The sequence below is a fragment of the Schistocerca gregaria genome, chromosome 8 (assembly GCF_023897955.1).
Source record: "Schistocerca gregaria isolate iqSchGreg1 chromosome 8, iqSchGreg1.2, whole genome shotgun sequence".
Taxonomy (NCBI): domain Eukaryota; kingdom Metazoa; phylum Arthropoda; class Insecta; order Orthoptera; family Acrididae; genus Schistocerca; species Schistocerca gregaria.
The window spans coordinates 500,416,276-500,438,844 of NC_064927.1; the positions used below are offsets into that span (position 1 = coordinate 500,416,276).

General features: G+C 43.9%; 1 protein-coding gene across 1 annotated transcript in view; it reads left to right on the forward strand.

The window, feature by feature from the left end:
* The first annotated feature begins 597 nt into the window (after positions 1 to 597).
* Positions 598 to 22,569, forward strand: part of LOC126285360 (neurogenic locus notch homolog protein 1-like) — a 248,272-nt gene continuing 226,300 nt past the window's right edge. Inside the window, exon 1 of the mRNA XM_049984683.1 lies at positions 598 to 698. The gene's annotated coding sequence lies outside the window, so the exon portion shown is untranslated. The remainder of the gene's footprint in view (positions 699 to 22,569) is intronic.

Here is a 22,569-nt window from a genome sequence, read left to right on the forward strand (position 1 = left end):
TTAGGTTTTCCATGATTTCCCTAAATCGCTTAAGGTAAATGCCTGGACCGTTCCTTAGAAATGGCAGCCGGCTTCCTTCACTTCACTCCCCTAATCCGATGGAACTGATGACCTCGCTGTTGGATTCCCCCCCCCTACCCCCCCCCCCCCCCCGCCTTCTAGATCAACGTAGCAACGAACCACATGTGTGACGTCACATTCGTCAAAATATATCTCTTATATTAATAGCTTAGTACCGGCTACAATCACATAACGTTACTGTTGTGTCAGTACCAGCGAGAAGTGTGTACCTCGTGACGTCACGCACTGGACTGCTCTCGTAATCTGGCGAATCGGGGTTCAAATCCTGCCTGTCCATCCAGAGACACAATTTCCGCCAATTCAGGTGTCTGCTGGAAAGTTCCCTGTAACAAATTCCCTGCTGCCATCGTTGCTCATCCTTATCTATACGAGCCGCGGTTCCGATCTTAACGACGGTGCTGTCGACGGAGGTTAGACGGATGGACGAGAGATTCCAGTGTCAGCTGCCCCCTGTTTGTCCCAAGGCAGCCTCGCGTGTAGCGCTCCTGTTGCGCTGGCGGTCGCGATCTTCACTCTGAAGGCTGCTTCGATGCAGCTCAGCCCTCCACGCTATTTCATCTCTGCAGGACTACTACAGCCTACACCCATTGCAAGTTGCTCGCTGTGGACAAGCCAAGGTATTGCTTTGTAATTTATATTCCCACATTTCCCTCCATCACTTGACCCTAGAACATTAAAAGGGCGGTGGGGAATGACATACTCCTGTTATTAAGTCATTGTAAACTTTACTGCTCCACCTTTTATTCAAAGGAAGTCATCGTTTATAAGGTTACCCATCAGTTAATTACAATTATTAGCTCTTCGGTGGTATATTACATACGAAATTAAGTACTAATATGCTATTACGGTATATTGATAACATTTACTTATGGACCGTCTGCCAGCAACTGAATAAAACACAATTTTAGCGCCATACGCGTTTCGCCTTTATTTGCTGCAAGGCATCATCAGTGGCCTGGAATATGTACATATATTTGCTATTTAATTTACATTTTTGTCACTGTACTTACAGGTTATAAACTGTTCTGGTGGTTTGGTATGTTCTATTAAGTAGTAATGTTTTGAACTGTTTATACAGGTTGCGTGGACAATTTCTTACATATTACGCTCCTGTTGCATTTTTGGTGTTGTTATTCTTCTTATGAATGCCAATTTGCGGTTTTTTCCTCACATTCCACAGCACTATGAACTGAACGCTTGTTTCAATGCAAATGTTTTCGTTTCTGTTGCCGACTGTCAAAGTTTTTGCCAAAGATCGAATGTTATTGTCGAACTTTCGAGTGTAATTATTGAAGTATGTGTGATCTGTTCATCTCGCGGTTCTAGGCGAGCAGTCCGGAAGCGTACGACTGCTACGGTCGCAGGTTCGAATCCAGCCTCGGGCATGGATGTGTGTGATGTCCTTAGGTCACTTAGGTTTAAGTAGTTCTAAGTTCTAGGGGACTGATGACCACAGCAGTTGGGTCCCATAGTGCTCACAGCCATTTGAACCTTTTTTTTTGATCTGTTCGTGTATGTATTTGTGTGTGTGTGTATTTTGGTGTGGTATATGTATATTTTTTGGGCCCTGTGTATATATATATATATATATATATATATATATATATATATATATATATATATATGGGCTCTGTGTGTGTGTGTGTGTGTGTGTGTGTGTGTGTGTGTGTGTGTGTGTGTTTGTGTCCAGAAAGTGAAGGGGGAAGAGTTTTTATGTCAGACGGTCTGTAGGTAAAAATTATCAATATACTGTAATATTGGCCGGCCGCGGTGGCCGACCGGTTCTAGGCGCTGCAGTACGGAACTGCGCGACTACTACGGTCGCAGGTTCGAATCCTGCCTCGGGCATGGATGAGTGTGATGTCCTTAGCTTAGCTAGGTTTAAGTAGTTCTAACTTCTAGGGGACTGATGACTTCAGAAGTTAAGTCCCATAGTGCTCAGAGCCATTTGCACCATTTGAACCGTAATATCACACGCAACTGAGGAAGACAGGACTACAAACGTTGAAGAACTAATGTCCTGTTTGACATCCTTTTACGAAGGTTTACTAATGTAGCGTCAATAGACGGTTCACTCACACCTCAGGACATGTTCTATAAGCCGACGCCTTCTTTCAGTCAAGTTGTGCCACAAATTTGCTGCCTCCATTATTATTTATTCGATGTACCCACCTAATCTCGAGCAATCTTCTCTCGCACAACATTTAAAATGCTCCTATTCTCTTTTGCTACGAACTCTTTATCGTCCGCATTTCACTTTCGCAGAAGTTATACTTGAGACAGATACCTTCAGAAAATAGGTCTTGAGGTGTAAGTTTATGTGCGGTGCTCACAAATATCTCTTTTTCAGAAACGTTGTCCCTGCTACTGGCCGTCTGCAGTTTATGGCCTCGGAACTTAGTTCATAGTGAAACATTTTGCTGCCCATAAATATGCTGCCCCCCATGAACCATGGACCTTGCCGTTGGTGGGAAGGCTTGCGTGCCTCAGCGATGCAGATAGCAGTACCGTAGGTTCAACCACAACGGAGGGGTATCTGTTGAGAGGCCAGACAAACGTGTGGTTCCTGAAGAGGGGCAGCAGCCTTTTCAGTAGTTGCAGGGGCAACAGTCTGGATGATTGACTGATCTGGCCTTGTAACATTAATCAAAACGGCCTTGCTATGCTGGTAAGGCGAACGGCTGAAAGCAAGGGGAAACTACGGCCGTAATTTTTCCCGAGGGCATGCAGCTTTACTGTATGATTAAATGATGATGGCGTCCTCTTGGGTAAAATATTCCGGAGGTAAAATAGTCCCCCATTCGAATCTCCTGGCGGGGACTACTCAAGAGAATGTCGTTAACAGGAAAAAGAAAACTGGCATTCTACAGATCGGAGCGTGGAATGTCAGATCCCTTAATCGGGCAGGTAGGTTAGAAAATTTAAAAAGGGAAATGTATAGGTTAAAGTTAGATATAGTGGGAATTAGTGAAGTTCGGTGGCAGGAGGAACAAGACATCTGGTCAGGTGACTACAGGGTTATAAATACAAAATCAAATAGGGGTAATGCACGAGTAAGTTTAATACTGAATAGGAAAATAGGAATGCGGGTAAGCTACTACAAACAGCATAGTGAACGCATTATTGTGGCCAAGATAGATACGAAGCCCACACCTACTACAGTAGTACAAGTTTATATGCCAACTAGCTCTGGAGATGACGAAGAAATTGAAGAAATGTATGATAAAATAAAAGAAATTATTCAGATAATGAAGGGAGACGAAAATTTAATAGTCATGGGTGACTGGAATTCGAGAGTAGAAAAAGGAAGAGAAGGAAACATAGTAGGTTCAAGAATCATAAGAGAAGGCTGTATACATGGAAGAAGCCTGGAGATACTGACAGGTTTCAGATAGATTATATAATGGTAAGACTGAGATTTAGGTACCAGGTTTTAAATTGTAAGACATTTCCAGGTGCAGATGTAGACTCTGACCACAATCTATTGGTTATGACCTGTAGACTAAAACTGAATAAAATGCAAAAATGTGAAAATTTGAGGAGATGGGACTTGGATAAAATGAAAGAACCAGAGGTTGTACAGAGTTTCAGGGAGAGCATCAGGGAACAATTGAGAGGAATGGGGAAATGAAATACAGTAGAAGAAGAATGGGTAGCTTTCAGGGATGAAGTAGTGAAGGCAGCAGAGGATCAAGTAGGTAAAAAGACGAGGGCTAGTAGAAATCCTTGGGTAACAGAAGAAATATTGAATTTAATTGATGAAAGGAGATAATATAAAAATGCAGTAAATGAAGCAGGCAAAAAGGAATACAGACGTCTCAAAAATTAGATCGACAAGAAGTGCAAAATGGCTAAGTAGGCATGGCTAGAGGACAAATGTAAGGATGTAGAGACTTATCTCACTAGGGGTAAGATAGATACTGCCTACAGGAAAATTAAAGAGACCTTTGGAGATAAGAGAACCACTTGTATGATCATCAAGAGCTCAGATGGAGACCCAGTTCTAAGCAAAGAAGGGAAAGCAGAAAGGTGGAAGGAGTATATAGAGGGTCTATACAAGGGCCATGTACTTGAGGACAATATTATGGAAATGGAAGAGGATATGGATGAAGATGAAATGGGAGATACGATACTGCGTGAAGAGTTTGACAGAGCACTGAAAGACATTAGTCGAAACAAGGCCCCCGGAGTAGACAACATTCCATTGGAACTACTGACGGCCTTGGGAGAGCCAGTCCTGACAAAACTCTACCATCTGGTGAGCAAGATGTATGAGACAGGCGAAATACCCTCAGACTTCAAGAATAATATAATAATTCCAATCCCAAAGAAAGCAGGTGCTGACAGATGTGAAAATTACGGAACTATCAGTTTAATAAGTCACAGCTGCAAAATACTAACGCGAATTCTTTACAGACGAATGGAAAAACTAGTAGAAGCCTACCTCGGGGAAGATCAGTTTGGATTCCGTAGAAATGTTGGAACACGTGAGGCAATACTGACCCTACGACTTATCTTAGAAGCTAGATTAAGGACGGGCAAACGTACGTTTCTAGCATTTGTAGACTTAGAGAAAGCTTTTGACAATGTTGACTGGAATACTCTCTTTCAAATTCTGAAGGTGGCAGGGGTAAAATACAGGGAGCGAAAGGCTATTTACAATTTGTACAGAAACCAGATGGCAGTTATAAGAATCGAGGGACATGAAAGGGAAGCAGTGGTTGGGAAGGGAGTGAGACAGGGTTGTAGCCTCTCCCCGATGCTATTCAATCTGTATATTGAGCAAGCAGTGAAGGAAACAAAAGAAAAGTTCGGGGAGAAGAGAAGTTTGTGGCACAACTTGACCAGAAGAAGGGATCGGTTGGTAGGACATGTTCTGAGGCATCAAGGGAAAGTCCATGGAAAAGAAATAAAAACTTTGAGGTTCGCCGATGACATTGTAATTCTGTCAGAGACAGCAAAGGACTTGGAAGAGCAGTTGAACGGAATGGATAGTGTCTTGAAAGGAGGATATAAGATGAACATCAACAAAAGCAAATCGAGGATAATGGAATGTAGTCGAATTAAGTCGAGTGATGTTGAGTGTATTAGATCAGGAAATGAGATACTTAAACTAGTAAAGGAGTATTGCTATTTGGGGAGCAAAATAACTGATGATGGTCCAAGTAGAGAGGATATAAAATGTAGACTGGCAATGGCAAGGAAAGCGTTTCTGAAGAAGAGAAATTTGTTAACATCGGGTATAGATTTAAGTGTCAGGAAGACATTTCTGAAAGTATTAGTATGGAGTGTAGCCATGTATGGAAGTGAAACATGGACGATAAATAGTTTGGACAAGAAGAGAATAGAAGCTTTCGAAATGTGGTGCTACAGAAGAATGCTGAAGATTAGATGGGTAGATCACGTAACTAATGAGGAAGTATTGAATTGGATTGGGGAGACGAGAAGTTTGTGGCACAACTTGAGCAGAAGAAGGGATCGGTTGGTAGGACATGTTCTGAGGCATCAAGGGATCACCAATTTGGTATTGGAGGGCAGCGTGGAGGGTAAAAATCGTAGAGGGAGACCAAGAGATGACTACACTACGCAGATTCAGAAGGATGTAGATTGAGTGGGTGTTGGGAGATGAAGAAGCTTGCACAGGTTAGAGTAGCATGGAGAGCTGCATCAAACCAGTCTCAGGACTGAAGACCACAACAACAACAAATATCTAATGAAGAGCTGAGCGAGTAGCCGTGACAGCGGACTATGTGTGTGTGTGCGTGTGTGTGTGTGTCAGAGAAGGAGCGGCCTCGCAGGTCGCCCAACCGCTGTGAGTCACGCGCGGCCGGTGCCTCAGCTGGACGCAGCGCCTGCGCGGCTTTTTAAGGCGGGCCGGCGCTCTCCAGGGCCGCGGGTCTGTGCGAAAGCGAGCTGCGGCAGAGGTGTGTCCGCTCCTCGTTCCGGTACAGGCTGTAGCCTAGAGCCTAGACATGTGCTCGTGTCAACCTGACGCGGAGCGCACTTCCGGGACATGAGGAGAGGGGGGGGGGGGAGGAGGGGGAGGGAGAGAGAGAGAGAAGGGGAGGAGGGAGGGAGATAGGGAGAGAGAGAGAGAGACAGGCAAAGCACTGTCTGAAACTTGTACGCCCTGCACGTCTCTGTGGAGACTAGCGCAACATGCCAGTAGCAGGAATGGGTAATTCTGACAACGTACTTACTGACGCTCTCGAGCACATCGGTTCCATTTTCCCGCAACACATCAAAAAGCTCTTCCATGCATGTCTCACCACGACCTATTACACGTGGAATGGCGATTTCTACGAACAGCTGGAGGGCGTCGCCATTGGTAGTCCTCTCAGTCCAGTGGTGGCCAACTTCTTCATGGAACAATTCGAAGCACAGGCACTGGACTTGGCGACTCACAAACCTAAGGTGTGGTGCAGGTACGTCGATGATCCTTTCGTGGTGTGGAGCAAAGAACAGCTCGGTGACTTCCTAAGACACTTGAACAGCCTCCATGCCAACATAACATTACCGTGGAAGTAGGAAAGGACAAGAAACTGCCGTTTCTAGATGTATTGGTCACAAGGGACGGCGAAAACCTGGGACACAGTGTGTATCGAAAACCGACACACATGGGCCGATACCTGCACAAACTATCAAAGAAAAGAGGCATGATTAATACCCTGGTAACGATAACAGGACGAATATGTGAGCCGCAGAAGCTCAGACGAGAAATGCAACACCTGGAAAGTGTCCTGAGGACCAATGGGTACTCCACAAATTATATTAGAGCCAGACACTCGGCGAAGTAAGGAATCGCAAAAAGAAATGTCGGGGACGGCCTTTCTGCCACACATTCCCAGAGAGACGAACAGAATCGGCCGTATATTGCGCAAACATGGCGTAAAGACGATTTTCAAACCGACAAGGAAGATCAAAGAGTGTCTTAGATCGGCGAATGAGGAAAGGGACCCACTTGCAATGTCGGGAATATACCGTGTACCATGGACATGCGGAAAAGTTTATATCGGAGTGACTGGACGATCAATTAACACCAGTATCACAGAGCATAAGCGACATCGCAGGATGGGGCAGGTGGAGGAAACGGCCGTGGCAGAGCACGCACTGAGTGAGACCGACCACGTAATAAAATTCGCAGACACGGAAGTTCTGACTGTAGAGAAGCAATATAACACGCGCTTGTTCAGAGCAGCTGTAGAAATACAAAAACACGCGAACAGTTTCAACAAGAAAGAGGAAAGCCTTAAGGTAAACGGGTCCTGGCTTCCCTCACTGCAGCGAACGACCGTCGCAGGTAGCAAGAGGAGAACCGCACCGGAAATGACCGCGGAGAAACCGTCGGACGTTGGCGCGCCAGGTACATATAGTCTGCGGCCGCGAACTCGGCTCCAGTTCACCACCGGCAATAAAGCATTGTCAAAATGCCAGCCACTCGTCCTGGCGAAACATCGGTAAAATCATTAGATGAACGTCGGCCGAAGAACCCGAGACAGAAGCCAATATGCAGTTTGTCAACAAGTGGGCACGAAAGCCTTAACAATTTTGTAACGTACTTACTAATGGCGCACCGAAGAGACACCCTCAGTGTCTGACAGCCATAGTTAGTGAGGCATTCGGAACGGGAAAAGCGAGGCCTGTTTGCTCTTGTAGCAGTTGTGGTGTCCATTCCCTCAGAGTCGTCTGCTGTTTGAGGCTGGTGCCTCACGAGCGGGTCCAGGGTTCGGCTCTGGAGTGGGGGAGGGGTGAGGTGGAGGTGACCCCACTGTCGTCTCCGCCTGTGTCTCGCGGCACCTCCATCCCCACTTCGCTCCCAATCATAACTTGCCGCCGTCTCACTTTCAAATTACCATAGATGTGCACTGTTTTAATAATAACAACAAAAAGCGTATATCACTTTTTAATGTAACAATAAATTGTTTAATTACAACAAAAGGTATAAAATTCTTTCATCCAATAATGCCTATTTGTTTACGTCGGTGAGTAGTACACTGATTTAGCTTAACGTCCAGTGCAGCTCAGAAGATATAGCCTTTGAGCAGCTCACGTTCGAAAATTTAGGCGTCACAAAACCTTGGCGTCGTCGTCGAACGTGAAAGAGACTCGCTGAAACTGAATGTGTTTTGTGCCGTTTCTGTTCGCAAAGTTTATGGAACTTTCTGTTTCTCGGAGGAAACTGTGATAACGATGTCACAAGTGGATATGCTGCAAAAGTGATTGTTTCCTCAACTTTATGAAGATTCCAATGGTTTCACTTGTCCGCATGACGGCGCCCCGCCCAACTTTCACCTTGCGGTGTGGCGCTATCCTGACACCACCGTCCCACAAAACTGGATTGGAAGAGCAGGACAACAAGGTACTGCACATTGCTTTTGTTCTCCCAGCTCACCAGATCTCACACCTCGCGACATTTTTTTTTTTTTTCTCTGTCAGGGTACATAAACGACAGAGTCTTCGTCCCACCTACGGCAGATACTCTTCAAGAGATGAGAAATCGGAATGATGACGTTGTCGATTCAATAAAAAGGGAACTGTTGATTAGTGTGTGTAATGAAATGGACTACCGTTTCGATGTTTCTCGATGTTGCTCATGTTGGGTGTACGGTATAGTGTCTGTGCGAACATAAAACTTAGAGCATTCGTCTATCCAGTGGCATGTGCAATGTGTTTTATAGTTTGTCTGTCATAAACAATTCGCTGACTTGCAGTCGTAGCTTTATCTCTGTTAGGCGGTAATAAGTCTTGCAGAACAAAAGAGTGTAATTTTTGCTGGACGGAAATATCATTAATAAAAACTTTACGTTAGTGGTTTTGCTACTGGTATTGACTTCATAGCATTGAGAGAAGCGTTTTAGTGTTAATATCCATTCTTATATTAATGTTGAATGATCGTAGTCGGAATAGATTTTCGATAATAAACTAGTGATGATGATGAGGTCCCACACTCCGAGGAGCGTAGGGGACTACGCGGGAGACCCGCACCGCCGTGCTAGGCAACGTCCTAGCGGAGGTGGTTTGCCACTGCCTTCCTCCGTCCCTAATGGGGATGAATAATGATGATGAAGACTAAACAACACCCAGTCATCTCAAGGCAGGAAAATTCCCCGCTGGGAATCGAACCCGGGAATACGTGCGCGAGAAGCGAGAACGCTACCGCAAGACCACGAGCTGCGGACCTACACTAGGAAAAGTCAGTAATATACAGTTCGTACTGGGCGCTAAGGTTTAAATGCATTTAAGTTACTTAGCACAGCTAAATAAAGTTAACTAGGCCTGTGTAAGAACTATTAGGCAGAAAATTTCTGTTAATGGGATCTACGTAAAAACACAGTTAACTGTGATAATACCACTTTTAAAAAAAATCACGAATAGGTATTAGCTATTCATTAAAAACTAAGGAATTTTCTTAGAGTGAAATAAGTCAGGTGCAGTAATACTATGGTTGTTTGTACGTATACTAAATGTTTTGCTCTGGAAAGCCTATATTCAGGTGCGATCGCAAACTGGGAGCAAATCGAGTGTAGGCGCGCCAAGTGCCGACTAGATAATTACAATCAAACTTATCGTACTGGTTTATAGAGTGTTACGAAAAATAAATTGTGAATCGTACTTATTTATAAAGTGGCATAGTCAAATGTATAACGATGGACCGGTGCTCAGAACGCCTTATAATATAGTGTATACTCTTTTGCAGAAGGTTCTTAAACTGCCTTCTCTGCGAACAAATGTGTGGAAAGTCACATCGGAATTATAATCGTCCTCCACTTTGCCAACAGTCCCTATAAAAAGAAATTTCTTGCCTTTTTCTCGGAGACTTCAACGCTGGGTTTGGACACGAACTCACAGCACTGTCCCAAGTAAAACGACCCAGCAACTAGAAAGCAACCACATCGGGTTGCCATTTCGTTCGGGAATACCCGATTAAGACCTAATTTCATCCAGTATACTAAAAAACTGTCCGCAGCTCGTGGTCGTACGGTAGTGTTCTCGCTTCTCAAACCCGGGTTCATGGGTTCGATTTCCGGCGGGGTCAGGGATTTTCTCTGCCTCGTGATGACTGGGTGTTGTGTGATGTCCTTAGGTTAGTCAGGCTTAAGTAGTTCTAAGTTCCAGGGGACTAATGACCATAGCTGTTAAGTCGCATAGTGCTCAGAGCCATTTTGAACGAAAAAGCTAGATTTTCGGTTTTACGTTTATTCCCAAGCACTGCCAAAAGTGAAGGAAGTTATTCAGTCATTGATTCTTCAGTGTCGCTTTGTCACGCAGAAGAAAAAGTCTATTTAGATCGAAGAACACGAAAAATTGCAATTTTTTGTTTTGTTTTACAATGATATTAATTTTTGGAGCATGGGATATGAAACAAAATCCGTACTTACCAGATCCGTAAGAGGATTGCGGAGGATTCTAGAGACTAGTGCGTGTAAAATTATCCAAGATTTCAGTTACTGCGATGCCGTGTTATTGGCTAAAGACAGAAACTTGTATTTCCTTGTACTCAGGGAGCTACAAGAAATTGTCTGTTAAACTGGAAACAACTGAGCAGTTACAACTCGTCTATACTACATTCCAACATAGTATTGAAAGTTTTGCATGAGTCGGCTACGTACTTTACTTCAGAGTAAGACGTGAGTTAACTAACGGCCGTTTACAAACAAGATTCCGAAACAGTCGTGTGGCAGCCTGAGAAAACCGGGCCGCGTTTGTTCAGAAGACGGACGACACTTCCACACTGTCACGTGGGCATCTACATCTCCATCACGTTATAGATACTACTGAGCCATGCGCGGCTCGTGTTCATGCCGTTTCTTGCTTGACAAGTTCTCTTTACGGAACTGTCGCCTCGTTTCTTATTCGGTTTACTGGCGTCGCTGAGTTTCTGGCTTGCCTGCCCACGAGTGGCAGCAGCAGCGCGTAACGACAAGAGCAGTGTCGTATTATCTTTGAAGCGACCGCTAGTATTTCCGGCTCGTCGTGTGTCGGGGGTTCAGTCAGGACGCAGTGGCAGTGAGGTGTGGACAGCCAGTACTCGCCGACCGCTGACGACACACATCCACTGTCCGCCGGAAGGAGACTGGAGCGGGGACGACCGCTGTTTGGTCGTCCGGTAGGGCGTCTCATCGGATGACGCATAATATTTGGTCGCCCACCGCTTCGGGTTCTCTGTGTGTGTCGACTTGTCACTCGTTCTGGTTGTTCCACAGTGATTGCTTTTAAGATTGTTAGAGTTCTCGTGGAAGAGTTTTCGTGGAACTCTGACTAGCATGAGTAATTTCGACTGAGCAGTTATGTTAATGGTGTCTGCGTACTGGAGTAGGCAGTCGGTCGGTTGGGACAGAGCAGCGAGGAAGTCTCCGCGGCGAGGGCGTTAGAATAGTGTTCCGCAGTGAGTTTTTCCTCACCGTGTTGATGCTGTCCGTACCGCGTGTAGTTTGACAGCCTTTGGTGTTGTTCATATGTTTGAGTGGTTACTGTGCCTTGGCTGTTTTTAGACTCCAATTTTGGAGACGTAGTGCTGCCGGTGTCTTCGTCCTCGCCCTATATTTTCCGTTGTCGTGCCGTTGGTCGATCCTTCAGCCGTCCCTTGGTCGGTTTGCATCCGATTATTTAGTATTACGCTTGGTTGCCTGTCTCGCCTGATCTTGTGTTAGAGTTACCTCCTCAGGCCGACGCTTAGAACACTTCTGAGCACCACTGCTCTGTTGTTTAAGATTGTGATTTTCTTTTAGTCTATTAATTTAGTTTTTTTTTTAATGTTAAGACACGGCTTTCAGCCGTCTTAAATTAAAACTATGAATATTCTTGCTTAAACTATTTTTTTAAAAGAAGGGTGATTTTGCAGATTGTAAATCCTTATTATTATCCAGGCCTTAAGCCTCAGTTCTTCTGTGTCCAGTGTGTGGCCTTCAGCCGAGTATTTATGTGAGGTTTTCTTTTTTAAGTAAGACCTTCAGCTGCGTGTGTTCTTTAAAGCAATTGTAATAACTTGTGTTCGGGCTTTCTGCTGTATTGTTTTGAATTCTCTTAAGGCCATGTGTGATAAGTGTTTTTAGGAAAATAAAGTTTGTGTGTTTTGTGCAACTGCCGCGCGGGATTAGCCGAGTGGTCTAGGGCGCTGCAGTCATGGACTGTGCGGCTGATCCCGGCGGAGGTTCGAGTACTGCCTCGTGCATGGGTGTGTGTTTGTCCTTAGGATAATTTAGGTTAACTAGTGTGTAAGCTTAGGGACTGATGACATTAGCAGTTAAGTCCCATAAGATTTCACACACATTTGAACATTTTTTTGTGGAACTGATAGTAACTGATTTTGGCCGCTTTCCACAACCATAACTTGATGTGCTCTGTCCTGCAAAACCAGATTTTAACTACGCAGCAGCTACTTCGCGTTTCTTTCAAGGCTTCCCAAACAGTTCGCCGAGCATCTCTGTTACACTTTATCATGGGTTATGTCGACCGAGACGGCGAGTGGTGTACGGGCGGCAGTGCGCTCCCAGGATGTCCCACTGCTGCCCACTACTGCTGCTCGCAGACGTGAATGGTGACTACATTGTATTTTCGAACGACAAATGCTTGCTTGCTTCCTAGTGATATTCCATTAGTGTCCTCGGAAGACAGGCAGACCATCTCCCACCGAACTACGCTCACCCAGTGGCTGGCGCAGGGGGAGGGGGGGGGGGGGGAGGGGGTGTTGGCGGGTCGGTCCAGCCTGCTCCTGACATCGACGACACGTAACGGCACCACGTGACACACTGTCAGGTCCCCGGGCGGCTGCGTCGCCTACATTCACCTCGGCAAAGTATCTAGCCTGCAAATTGAGACCTCCAGTTATAGGCAACATGGACTGTTGCGTGAAGGACTCCACACTCGATACAGAACGCACGAAGGGAGAAACAATTTTACCCACGGACATCGCAGGTAGCTTGGATGTGAAATTACTGTTCACAAACTGCCATTAGACGAAACTGTTCGCATCGCACAAGGGGATTTCCAGCCAGACATATGCGACTTGGTTGATTTCTGTTTGTCATCGACATACTTCAAATAGCCAGGAAAATACTACGAGCAGACCGACAGCGTAACAATGGTTTCTCCTATGCCCATTAGCAGCCCCTTTACACGCACGCCGCTGGTTCCGATCCGTGGACGACTCGTTCGCTATACAACCCCATGGTGTCACAGATCTACACACCTTTCACGAATATTGAAACAAAGTGGACGAGAAGATCCAGTTCACGCTCTAAGTAGTAAAGAATGCTGCCATTCCAGTCCTAGACGTGGAACTAGAGGGCAACGGATGGCATACTAGGGCACAGAGTAGGAGTACGTCACACGGGCCAGTAATTTACACTTCCTGTGCCAGTGCATGACAACTCAAACATTCGTTTTCTGGTTATCCGCGCTCAGCGCCTAAGTTATGTTCACAATGTAACACCTGAACTTAAAAGACTGCGGACAACTTCAATGGTCGATAGCTACAACCCGACATCGATCCGCAAGCCGTGGCAACGAAGGGAAGAACGCACGACATGCAGCACGTCGGCAAACTGCAGCGAGCCTCCTGTGTGGAGACGCTCTCTGACATTTGCAGGGGCGATGCACAGCAGCCACGAGAGCCAGGATGCGCCAAGTCCGCGACTGCTGCTCGGCACACTGCAGGCGTGAACGAGGTGGGCTGCAGGCGCGGGTTACCGACACCCTTCCGGAGGCCAGGGGGTGTATTCCACTGGGCAACACAGCACACCTGCGATGGCCGAGCACCAGAAAGACCGAGGCGAGGAAGAAAAATTCGGCGAAAGCTGCTCGTTTGCCGAGCAGCCGGATTGGTGGACCGCAATGTGAACCCCCTAACCACGCGAGCGGGCAGCTGGAGAAGCAGGGAGCAGCCCGGAGCGCCGCGCCACGGAACTTAACTTGCTGCTCTAAACTTTCCCACTCGTTCCGCCATTAACGAGCCATAGTACCATCGGTTTTAAAATTGCGACGTAATGTGCTCGGCATAGCAGTCGTGACGTAATACGAGTGACTCTGGACAGCACAACTGCACCAGTGGACCCGGGAGGAGGCCACTGCGATCGCAGCCTTTGTTGGTTTCGCCAGTGATGGTAATTTACATACCAAGCGCTTTCGCGCCCAGAAAACGTTCGTGTAAAGCGACTCTGGCCGCGGAAGCCCGCGCTGTCCCATCGTACTGGTGCCGCCTGTGCAGACCTATGTCGCCAGCCGGAAGCGCAGGGTAGAAAGAGGGAGCCCACTAGAGATGGGTAGTTCGCGAACGAACGGGTGCAAAGGAACGGTTCACCAAGATGAACGAAAGGACCGAGGAGCGAATTCCAAGGAACGATCGGTTCATAGTTCACTTAGGTCGCGGCGGTCTACTTATAAATCCCGGGAACGAGGAACGATCGGTTCACAGTTCTCTAGTTCACTTCGGTCGCGGCGGTCACTTGGGCAGTTCTCGTTCCAGCCTCGGTCGCGTGCTCGCCCCATCCTCGGCCTCCCTCGGCCGCACTCGTCGTTCTTCGCATGACCACCTGTCTCAGCTCCACTGCCGACTGCTCCTAGTTAGTTCAGTATCCAGTTGCTCGTTTCGTTCACTGCCCTCGCCCATTTTACATGTGTTCCAAACTGTTCTTCCACTTGGGTCTGGCTCTTCACCGTCCATGACCGCTAATTAAAAAGTATTGTATAGTTACGTAAATTACATAAAAATCACGTTGCATGTAATAGGTACGTCTTTTCAGGTAACATAATGGCATATCAGCTCACTTCATTATATCGATGAACAGCAGAAGTCATACTTATAACAAGGCAAGTTTTTTTGTTATTCATATATTTTTTATTTTCATCAACTTGATTTAGCAACTAACTTTCAACAATTTGCTTAATTTTTAGTGTAAGAAAATTTAAATAAAACGATTTTCGTGTATCTTTCGTATGCAAAACATTACATATAGGAAGGCTCTAATTATTTTTAAGTTTGGTTGTTTCTAATTTGCATTATCTGCTAGTTTGGTTCATTTGAAAAAAAAAAAGGTGGGTTGTGGGTCATTTTGGCTCAGTAGCAAAAGCGATGCTTCTCCATTTGAAAAGACATAGATTGCCATAAAATCGTATTTACTTATTATCTCAAAAACATCTTTCAAACCAAAAACTTTATTACTGTGAACTTAATTATTGTTATTATTACTGCATTAACTTTAATAATGCACCATAAAAACCTAATTTTTACTAACGTATGACGCAAGTATGATGAGAAAACCACATTTTATTTTATGCTTGCATAAAGTCTACTTCGCCTACGAACTCAGAGACAACGTGAAGTAATATAGGGTGTAAATGATTATTGTTTACAACGTAGCATAGCTGTGTAGTGCAAATCGAAACGAAGAATTTTATACAAGACACTTGTGGTCTATTAAGCTTGGAAACAGTCACCAACAGGTTTACAAGAGTACACGTGCTACAGCCCATGCGCGTCGCGTGAGATTTTCATGTTCTCTTCTGCAGCTCTCTACACATCGTCATCGATTGTTTCGCCATTGTTGCTTCCATTTCTTCACCGACTAATCATTACATGTTTGTCTGTTTGTTGCATCTTCTTGTAACAGGCAACACATCGTCTGTTATTGGCGAGCACTCTGTACTCGGGCCGGTTTTCCATGCGCCACCCTATATTATTTTCCTGCTATTAGCCACACAACGCTGTAGTTGGCTAAACGAGAGGTTCTGCAGAATCACAGAAATTGCTTCTAAAAGTGTGTAAAAATTCTGTAATGAATAAAAACTCTATACTCCAGGAGGGAGGCGAGTGCCCCCTCTTCGTGCCCTCCATCCTTCAGTCACCTAGACTACTAGTTTTCAGTTTTTCATAAGAACCATATACCAAGCACAAATGAACAGTGAACGAGTAAAAATGAACGGCTCGCAAAAAAAAAAAAAAAAAAAACTATCAGCAGTGAACTAGTTCCGAAGGATGAACGAGTCTGCCCATCTCTAGAGCCCACCGCTTAACACGCCGTCACGTGACGTCGAATTTCCAGAGCCTCGCTGGCCGCGAAGAGCCGCTCCCTGCCGGCGACGCGGCATCACAGCTTTCACGGCTACGGTCAATGTCCCGATGTCCCATTTCGTCGCTCAACTGATGCACTACAGATATTTGCTATCCTACCTACCTTCAAAAAAGCTATCAGTGGATTCGACACATTTTAAATGAGAGATTGTCTTTATTTGACCAGAAAAATCTTCTACAACTTTCATCCAGTTGGTGTACGGCCGTTTTACGGAAAGACTCAAGTGTCGATGTCTACGTTCCCGGCAGCATCCCTTATGGAAGGAAAGCAACATTTACAAAATCCTTTACGCCAGCCAGGAGTATCTGACAAGCCACAGTTTTTGGAAACGGTGTCCCTTGAAAAGTGACGGAAAAACAGTGACCTCCAGGTTTCGCCGAAGGAGGTTTCAACAGCTGTTCTTCACGGGAGTCATCAATATGAACTCTGTCCTCCCGTCGTCCGATATCTCATCCACTACTGCCGGTCACTATGTTCGCTATAACGTCATTTGAGTTTGAATTAACTCAGCTCGCACAACAGAAGTTGAGTTTTTTCAGCTGTTACTGTCCGCCACCGGTAGCTGAGTGGTCAGCGACACAGAAGGTCAATCCGATTCCCGGCTGCGTCGGAGATTTTCTCCGCTCACGGACTGGGTGTTGTGTTGTCCTAATCATCATCATTTCATCACCATCGGCGCGCAAGTCGCCGAAGTGGCGTCAAATCGAAAGACTTGCACCAGGAGAGCGGTCTACCCGACGGGAGGCCCTAGTCACACGACATTTATTTATTTATTTTAGCTGGTACTGAACGTTCTTTTTCCGCACACGAAATTCGTTAGAGATAACTGTTTTCTACCATCCGTTTTAATTTCTGTATTAGCATTTATTTATTTATTTATTTATTTATTTATTTATTGCTTTCTATAAAAGCAACATCCTGACACGTTAATGTCTTTTTTAAATGCATCTGTGCTGACTTTAAGTAAATACTTTGCCGCTGAATAGTTGATTAAAAGGTCTTGATTCATAACGTCATAATTTACATAATGCTTCCAGTTTTCAAACAGCAATGAATATTCCCCTGCCCATGAACCATGGTCCTCCCCATTGATGGGGTGATTTGCGTGCCTCAACGATACAGTTAGCCGTACCGTAGGTGCAACCACAACGGAGGGGTATCTGTTGAGAGGCCAGACAAACGTGTGGTTCCTGAAGAGGGGCAGCAGCCTTTTCAGTAGTTGCAGGGGTAACAGTCTGGATGACCGACTGATCTGGCCTTGTAACACTAACCAAACGGCCTTCCTGTGCTGGTATTGCGAATGGCTGAAAACAAGGGGAAACTATAGCCATAATTTTTTCCCAAGGTCATGCAGGTCTATTGCGTCGTTGAATGATGATAGCGTTCTCTTGGGTAAAATATCCCACAGGCAAAATAATCCCCCATTCGGATCTCCGGGCACTGACTGTTCAGGAGAACATCGTTATCCGGAGATACAAAACTGGCGTTTCGTGGATCGGAGCTTGGAATGTCAAATCCCTTAATCAGGCAGGTAGGTTAGAAAATTTAAAAGTGGAAATTGGTAGGTTAAAGTTAGATATAGTGGAAATTAGTGAAGTTCAGTGCCAGGAGAAACGGACTTCTTGTCATGTTGTAAGTAGGCTGTTAAGGTTTTTTTATTGGTAACGCCACATAGCGCTCTGTATGAAAAATCACTGGCTGTGCTGTGTGCAGTCAGTGGCTGGTTGGCATTGTTGTAATACTCGCCATTGTAGCGTTGGGCAGCTGGATGTTAACAGCGCGTAGCATTGGGCAGTTGGAGGTGAGCCGCCAGCAGTGGTGGATGTGGGGAGAGAGATGGCGGAGTTTTGAAATTTGGAAGACTGTATGTCATGAACTGATATATATATATATTATGACTATTAAGGTAAATACATTGTTTGTTCTCTATTAAAAACTTTCATTTGCTAACTATGCCTATCACTAGTTAGTGCCTTCCGTAGTTTGAATCTTTTATTTAGCTGGCAGTAGTGGCGCTCGCTGTATTGCAGTAGTTCGAGTAACCAAGATTTTTGTGAGGTAAGCGATTTGTGAAACATATAGGTTAATGTTAGTCAGGGCCATTCTTTCGTAGGGATTATTGAAAGTCAGATTGCGTTGCGCTAAAAAATATTGTGTGTCAGTTTAAGCACAGTCGTGTATAATTGTTCTAAGGGGACGTTTCATATGTCGACCCTTAGCCGAGGATACCTCACTGGAATCTTCTGTTTTTGCCTTGTAGTTTGTGTAATTAGTGTAGCTTTTGTTTATTGCTAGCGCGTAATCATAGAGAGAATTTCCTTTGTAGTTGCAGTCTTTCATTGTTGTACAGTAAAATAGTTGTGGCATGCATGTAGTTTTGCACGAAGTACTTCGCAGCTACGCTTGCAATTAACTAGATATTATTTTCAGTGATATGTTAATGTGTTCTCTTATTTTTGCTCTTCAAATTGTGCTTTTTTGTGTTGTCGTGTGAAATATTGTGACAATAATGGCGTGTGAAAAACGTAATACTAGGCTCCAAAGTAAACTGAGAAATGACTGTGAAGACGAAAGCAGTGTGTTAGCGCCACCATGTAATGAATTAACTAATGTTCAAAGTAGTAATTTGGTAATTGTGCATAGGGAAATGGAGCGGGTTGCAAATAATGGTGTAGGCAGTGAAACAATTAGTGAACAGGGAAGCGTTATCGATCGATCCGTCGGCAACAGCTCGCCTCAGAATTCCGAAATGACATGACACAATCTTGCAAATACTGTAGATTCAGGTTTTGCGTAATCACCGTTTTCTCAAATAAGTCAAGACACATTTTCTGTTTTTCAAACTGCGAATATTGCCGGTTCAAATGCACTGCCGAATAGCACTAAGGAACATGTTTCAGACACCAGTGCATTGTTATTACAATTAATGCAACAAATGGGACAAAAGCTTCAAAAGTTAGACACAATGGAACAAAATCTTCAAAAGTTAGACACAATGGAACAAAATCTTCAAAAGTTGGACACAATGGAACAACACCAGAGACAAACACAGCAACAGTTAGACACAATGGAACAAAATCAGAGACAAACACAACAAAAGCTTCAAAAGTTAGACACCACACTTGAACAAACACGTGAAGATTTAACTACTGAGTTACATAACATTGAATCGAAATGCCAAAAAATCTGTAATGAAGTAAAAACACAACTTTGTGAGCATTTTCAACCTATTTTTTCCCGGCATGAAAATGCATTACAGAATCATGAAGCAGCCATAAAAGAACTGCAAACTATTGTTCGTGAAAATCACGACACCTTGCAAGCTAAAATGGAATCAGTTGCATCCACCGATTCGGTTACGCAACTTGCAAGAACTCAGGAAAACTTAAAGGACACAGTAGATTCGATTTCAACACAAATGGACACTCTGAAACTTGGTTCAGAAAAACACACTGAGGAAATGTGTTCACTATCGGAGAAAGTAGCTGAACTTTCAGATCAGTTCATTAACTTATCTACAAAGGTAGATGATGATCTGAATGATACAGAAGAGTGCGAACAAATTAGGAAATTCAAACAAAATCAGAATCAAATTAATACACAACACCAAAAAGAAATCCGGGAAGTGCAAGATCAGCTGACACAGGTAATACAAGAATTACGTATTTCAGAGGACACTCGCGCTCCAACACGGGAAGAGGGACTTAGAAATACGGAAAAGCCACAAAATAATAACACAGGGCATTTCGGAAATTATGAAATTGGCAAGGTGCTCCGAATTTTGAGATGGAACCGCCGACACGACGTAACAATGAGCGATATGCTACCCGCCGCACGATGATTTTGACTATAAGCTGTTCATTACTGCATGTCAATTCAAAACATTTAAGAATTCTGGCAACGACATTCATCCAAAAGCGTGGCTCCATCAATTCTCTTATTGTTTTCCTCCCAGCTGGTTATTAGAGCACAGATTAGAATTTATGTGTGGCTTCTTAGAGAATGAACCAGCTGTAAGAATGCGATCGGTCATTCACGATTGTCACAGTGAAGGAGAATTTTATCATGCCTTCCTCTCAGCTTATTGGTCTCAAGCTACACAAGTCCGAGTAAAACATGGCATCATAATGATGAAACATTTCGAACAATCTGAATTTTCCAGTCTTGTGAAATATTTTGAAAACATGTTGCACAAGAATCAGTACCTGTCAAACCCATACAGCCCCTCAGAACTCATCCGCATTTGCTTAATCAAATTACCGGAACATTCACGACATATTATTTTGGCAGGACGTTGCAAAGACGACATTGAAGCTTTTCAGGGACTCGTACAAGAATTAGAAATTGACACAAACAGTCGCGGGATGCGAAAACAGGAAAATAATCACTACAGGTCACATCCGTCGCAATTCCGCGATGAAAGAAACAATAACTGGACACGACAAGGCCATTCTCACAACACAAATCGTGACCAAAACAGACACCACCCATATGACAACCACTAGCAGAGTAATAGTTACAGAGAAAGATCGCATTTCCGTAGTAATGAATATCACAGAGACAATCAGAGAAACAGACAATACGGGAGACGGAATAACTTCAGACACAACGGTCCAGCGCGCAGTTACGATTCAGGGAGAAATTCTCCACCACGTGACCGACAAGAAATTAATTACAGAAATTACCGACATGACGACAGACGATATGATCGTAACGACAGACCTGAATTGCATCAGAACTGGCGGGATTCAAACAGAGCAGGGCCCTCTCGGCAAGGTGAATTTGTACAAGTTAAGTCTCCTAATCCCAATAACGACGCGCGCCAACAAAGAAACAGACAATGACTCGCACCGCAGGCAGCCACGTGCGCCGGCTGGCTCAGAGAAAAATAACATAGACGCTAACCTTGAGAAAAATTTTAGCATTCCTTACCGTTGTGTACAACATGATAATTACTTTGAAGTTGAAACTCTGCGCCCTAGAAAGGGTAAAGGATTGCACCACATTTCACATGTAAAACCGTTTCTTTAGAGATAATCTGTTTTTTTTTTTTTAACTTTGTCTTTGCCATAAAACATTTCACTTCACATTTCTAGTATGCTGTGTCACACTGAGAAACTGTTAACATGCAACAATGTTTTGAAGTTAACTATCCAGTCTAGAACCTAGGGAACATTTTTAAACAGAAATTACAAATGCGTTGTTATAGTGAACAGACGACACAGTGTTGTTATTTGTACATTCTTGCTTGTTAGTTGCACGATTACGTAACGACTATAAGGCCTACATACTTAGAACATATACTGTTAATGAGGTTTTAATACAACATTTTGGTTTAGTTGAAAAGACATTCTTTATTTGAATTACTTTCTGTGAGATTAAAGATGACTTGGCATTTGGTTTCTTTAATAGCTACACGATTATATCACGACGCTACTAATGTGTGACACAATTTACATTGTGCTTTTGTGGTGTATCTGTTTTATATCTGTACAGTTTTTCTGAATTCTTCTGGAAAGGAAAACATGTTTTAGTAGTAACTTTGTGGTATAGCTACAATGAGACAGCCTTTTCTGTAGCACAACAATACGTTACAGTACAGTACTTACTTCATCACAGCAATAAGCGTAGTAACTACGATATCTATACGCAAAGCATTTCACTTTTGTTTATCATGAGGTAAGTACATTGACTTCTGCAGAACTTAGCTTTCGGAGGACGATAACTACGACACTTCCACAGAGATTATCTTACAACAAGACGCACAGTTTAGCGCTACAGTACACGTATTTGAGTGATTAATTTTGTACTTAAAACATTTATTTTTAAAGATATTTGAAGTACAATGATACAAAGGTTTTCTGTGATACATTTCATTGCATTGCTGTAATCTGTAACACCTGAGGATATAATTACATTAATCCTCAGGGGGGTACACGCTTACTTTGTGTACCATGTGTATGGCAAGCGGAAGGAGCCCTAGCTAATATGGTGTTTGCTTATACAACTTTACACTTCGGTACCATATTTCTCTAACACATAAATTACACAGTTATCTGGTCATTTAACTGAGAGAGACATACATTTATTTTACTACATCAGTGACAGATGTTTACGGAATTACACCGTTGGATAACGTCACACTTATGAAATTGTATTTGTCTGTACTTTGTGAACTGTTCATATTTTTTCGGAACCATTGTGATACTATGAGAGCTCTGAATGACGTATTTGGTATGGGATCATGATTTTTAAAGTACGTTTGAGGTAGATGACACTTTTGACATGAGCAGAGAATTTTTTTTAGGTTTTGAAATTATTGGAGGAAGCTACGACGATTTTGAGAATTTGACTGAGGTATTATGATGTTATTATTACGATGACTGTGTGTATTATACTGTTGCGGTATGTTTATGGT